This window comes from Jaculus jaculus, unplaced genomic scaffold (genome assembly GCF_020740685.1).
Source record: "Jaculus jaculus isolate mJacJac1 unplaced genomic scaffold, mJacJac1.mat.Y.cur u25, whole genome shotgun sequence".
Taxonomy (NCBI): domain Eukaryota; kingdom Metazoa; phylum Chordata; class Mammalia; order Rodentia; family Dipodidae; genus Jaculus; species Jaculus jaculus.
The window spans coordinates 584,329-589,597 of record NW_025423515.1 but is presented as its reverse complement, the minus strand read 5'-3'; positions in this window follow the sequence as shown (position 1 = coordinate 589,597).

Sequence of the window (5,269 nt, the reverse complement as noted above, 5' to 3'; positions counted from 1 at the left end):
CCCGGGAAGGGAGACGCCCCTCGGAGCCGACACGACCGGACGTCGCCTGGGACACGCGCGGGTATCTCACCAACGAGCGCCCCCTTGGCGCAACGATGGTCCCACGCGACCCCGGGGACGGAGCCGGCCGAGCAGAAACCCCTCAGCGACGCCACCACAACCGTCAGGCTGACGCCTCCACACGGAGCCGAGGGTCCGCACCACACGCCGCCACGGTCGCAGACGGCCACGTGCCCCCTCCAAACGTCTCTCCCGCCCGCCAGACAGACCCGAACTGCCCCCACGGTGACAAAACCACGACCGCGCACGCCAGCGAGACCCAGGAGACACTCCGGATCGGCGGCACGGCCGGTACAGTCGACCGACAAGGGGGAGGGGGTCCGGTGTCAGGCGGGGAGGGGGACGACACGGCGAGCCGGGGGCCGGGCGACACAGAGAGCGAAGGGAAACAACCCTGGCAAGGCCACCTCCACAGCCAACCACACAGCCGGGCCGGCAGGTAAACCGGTGGGATCACACCGCCCACAACACCGAGGGGCGGTCCCACCACGCCTGCGACGCCGAGCCGGCCCCCCCTTAAGGGGGAGGCCAAAGACCGTGGAGAGACCCAACCGGAGAAGAGACCCCACACCACACCATGACGCCGACACCCGCGCGACAGCCGCCAACCGTCCAGCGACCCGCCGGGACATCGCAGCCACCCCTCAGAGGCCATCCGTGGAATCCCGACGACCCGGGTTCCGCTCCGGGAAGGGGAAAAGCCAGCATCCCCTGTGGACCGCGGCCGGGACGAGGCGGCCCAGCGCCACACGCGCCCACGCGCACAAGCACCGACAGCCCCACGGCACGGGGAGCACGGGAGGCGAGCGGGGAGGGTCGCTCACAGCGGACCGGGGAGGGAGGGGGGGAGGGGGACAGCGGGAGCCCCCCAACGCGCAAAGCCCCCTCCTTCACGGACCCGCGACCACCAGCAAAGGTGGGAGGAAAGGCCGCCGCGCGCACGGGCGCTAACGCGGGGACCCACCGACACCGCCCCACGACACAGCGCATCGGACGGACGCATCGACTCGGCCCAGCGTGATCCTCCCCGAACTCATGAGCAGGGAGACGAGGGCCGCGGCAGGCAGAGTCAGCGCACAGTCCCCACCGCGGGGACCGGCGGAACCCCTCACCACGCCCCGGGATGGCTGGTGAGGGCAAAACCCAGGCCTACACACGTCGACATTCAAGGAGAGACGGGCGGCTACTACGCGCAGACAAAGGGGGGCGGCCGGCGAGGGATTCGGGGACCCCCGCAACCAAGGCACAACCCCGGTCAGGATCGCTAGAGAAGGTCTATATTTCTCACTGAGGGCGGGCCGAACCCGACCCTCCGAGCACTCCACCACACCTCCCAGTAAGCACGACAGGTATGGGGAGGAAGGGGGGGCCTGCGGTAAAGGTAAGCCTCAGGGCAATCTTGAGCAACCACAGCCGGGGACCCGGGAAATCAAGGCCAGGACCCCCAAGACGAGTCTCCGGACCCGGGCCCCGCCACGACCGCTCGGCACACCCGGCACGGGGGGCATGCACTCGCCCAAAAAGTCCCCGCCGCACGTGCGGGGGACAATGAGACAAAACACCCCACTACTTGGTGGAGCACACTTTTCTTACCGCCTCGGCCCCCCAGGCGCAGGAAGACCTACACGGGGGCTCACCACAACAGCGCCATCGCAGCGGGAGGGTGGAGGAGAGGCTCGGGAGCAGGAACGACACCACCACTCAGCCTCAGGCACCTCGAGGGCCAACCTGGAGCGCTCCAGGAGCACCACAAAGGGCCAAGGCAAAGGCGCAGCACACACCGCTCGGGAGGGCATGTGGCGCGGCACCGGGGACAGCCCCTTCCGGTACGGAGAGGGACAGCCAACCGCACACGGGGGCGGAGACGAAACGGCAAGCGAGATCAGGGGCCTGCCGCACGCAACCGCGGACCACCAGCCACAGTCACAGGGCGGGAGGTCAAGCAAAGTCGGGCCGGATACCGCACCCCTGCCTTCCACACACCACCAACGGGTGGGGAGGAGAAGCGAGGGGCCCGCAGGCAGAACGAGAAGAGCGGTCCCATTCGCCATGAATGTCCGTCCCTCGCCTGGCGCGGCTTAGGCCCGGCCCGTAGTGAGCACCACAGAACCACATCGATCAACCAGACATCTGGCAGAACCACAAGCGGGAAAGGCACCAGAGGGGACCCCTTCGGGAGTGAGGAACCCAAAGACATCGGAAGGAACGAGCCAGGCGGGCAAAGCCATCGGGAGAGGCCCCGCTTGGACACCGACATGAGAAGCTCACGAGAAAACACAACCAGAGTAACTCGGGAAGACTCTGGGAGGTGGGTCAACCGAGGGCTCCGGTTCAAGAGGCCCCAGAAAAAGAACCTCCCTGAAGGAAAAAAAAAAGGAAAAAAGTTCCACCACCCAACCGGAGCACTCGGGAGGCTACAGCCGGCGGCGGCCACAGAGAGCGGGAACCAAGACCCGGAAGAAAAAGACCCACGGTGAAAGGAAAAGACCCACCACCAAACTGAAGCAACTCGGGAGGCTCCAGACGGTGGCACCCCAAGGAGTCAGAGCCAAGATCGCGGGAGAGGCTCCCTCTCGCAAGGGAAAAAAAAAAAAAAAAAAAGAGCCGAACCACAGCACTCGGGAGGCTGTAGGCGGCGTCCCAAGGAGGCAGGGTCAAAGACACAGGAAAAAAGCTGCCTGGCAAGGGAAAAAATACACCACCAGCCAAACCAAAGCACTCGGGAGGCTTCCACAGCTGGGGCGACCCAAGGAGCCGGCATAGAAAAACCACCTCACGAGGGGAAAAGATAGTCACCAGGTGCAGGAGGAGGAGCGAGGACGGCCAACAGACACAAGCATACCCCGGTTTAGGCCACCCTCGCCGCAGCCTCACAGGGCACGGGGTGGGAGCGATGGACAACCACCGGGAAGGACTGATCGGGAATGCCTGACACGCACAGCCAAAGCACCACAGAAGGGCGGGTGGTTGTCAAGAGCATCATCGCAGCACCTGCAGCGCGGGTAGCGGGGAAGCACACGGGGAAGAGCAACCCCAAGGAGACCGCGGCATTGAGCAGGTGCTAGGGGCCTGGAAGACACGGGCCAGAAGGGCCAGTCAGAACGCGCGCGGGAAACACCGAGGCAGATACGTCACAAAGCCAGGAGCCGGGACAAGGGCACCAACGTCACAGGCAACCCACAGCCTTGGCGGCAACGGCATCCGACAAGGACCACGCACTTTCTAGCGCTTCACAGACCTGAGGACAAGCGTGTCAGCACCATTCTGCAGGTCAAAATCTCCGAAATAGGGCCAATAAAATCATGACGCCAGACAGCGGGGGCACTCCACGGACCACTGGGAATTCCTGGAACCCAGGGCCGGATACCTGGCCCTCAGATGTTCCCAATCCACGAGAGAACCGGAGCTCTAAGAGACAACTGGTCGACCCCCCAAGGTAAAGACCGGAGCGGGGGGCGACGGGCGGGACTCACCTACCACCGCGGCCGGTCGAGTCGCCCCCTGGCCGGCCACAACACCCACAGAGGCACGGCTCGGTTCCCCCGACCACAGCCCAACATGTCACAAAGCAGGCCGACAGGGGAGGATGTGCGGCGCGGCAGGCGAGGCAGCCCCCCTCCACCGCGGGGACGGACCAAAGGACCGGTGAGGGGGGCCCTCCTGGTCGAACGAGAAACCCTCGACCTGCCGGCCCCCAATCAGGCAGGCCCGGTCAGACAACGGCACGAGTACAAGCCGGCGAAATGCCAGCAAGCCCCCGACGGGAGGGGGCGCTCCACCGGGCCCTCATCGCCAGGGCAAGGGCTTGGGGCACGGCACGGCCGGCGCGGATAACACACCGAGCGCCCACAGGCCACCGGCCGGCGGGGAGGCGAGGCCGCCCCTCTGGGCTGGATGAGAGCCGTCCCTTACATCCGCCACGGGCGCCCGTCCCTCGACCTGCCGGCCCGGAGTCAGGCCCGGTCGGACAACGGCACGAATACAAGCCGGCGAAACGCCAGCAAGCCCCCGTCGGGAGGGGGCGCTCCACCGGGCCCTCATCGCAAGGGCAAGGGCTTGGGGCGCGGCGCGGCCGGCCCGGATAACACACACCGGGCGCCCACAAGCCACCGGCCGGCGGTGAGGCAAGGCCGCCCCTCCGGGCTGGACGGGACCCGTCGCTTACGTCCGCCACGGGCACCCGTCCCTCGACCTGCCGGCCTGGAGTCCGACCCGGTCGGACAATGGCACGAGTACAAGCCGGCGAAACGTCATCAAGTCCCGTCGGGAGGGGGCGCTCCACCGGGCCCTCATCGCAAGGGCAAGGGCTTGGGGCGCGGCGTGGCCGCCCCGGGTAACGCACACCGGCCGCCCACACGCCACCGGCCGGCGGGAGATCAGGAGAGGTCCGGCTCCAGTGCGCTCCATGGAAAAAGACAGGCACACACGGGGCACCGCACTCGGGAGGCTCTACATGGCGGACAGGCGGGCGAGCGGCCGGGCGCGGAGTCGCATTGTGGACCCAGGCAGGGGCGGCGGTCGACAACGGTGTCTTGGTGCCGGCAGCAGTAAAGCACGCAGACGGGAATGGCCGGCAGACCACAGCCGGCACACCGGAGACCCGGAGCGGTCGAAGCCACAGCCCAACAGCAGGGACTTCTGGTCGACCCGCCAAGACCGCCCACCCAACCTGTCCTGATCAAGGACGTGGCCAAAAACCACCCCACACGCATTTCTGCAGGTCCAATCTCCGCTAAACGGACGCCTCTGCGCCACGCGGCACTACCGAGACAATCGCGTCTGTCACCGCGGGTCTAGTAGAGCGCTGCCCGGCTCACAGCGGCAGCTAGCTTCCCTTACCGATGTTCCAGGGAGAGGGAGGCTGCAATTCCAAAAGCGGCCACCAGATGGAGCCCGTGAGACAGCCGCCTGGAACGTTCGCCGAGTTCCTGCCAAACAACGGAGGATCCGCGGGCAATATTAACGGGCAGACACGCACCACAGGCCAAGACGACCCTGCGGGGATGGGGAGGTGGGGAGGGCACTTCCTTCCTCACCCTCGAGTGGAGGAACAATTGGTTTCTGGTGAGTAACCGCTGGAAACGGCCCGGGCTACGGCCGACTCCAGCTGCAAAACCGAAACTATGACTTAGACACGTGGAAGAAATCACTGCCCTACCCTACCCGGGGGAAGAATGGGCAGAAGGGGCGGTGGCGGACTCGTTCAAGC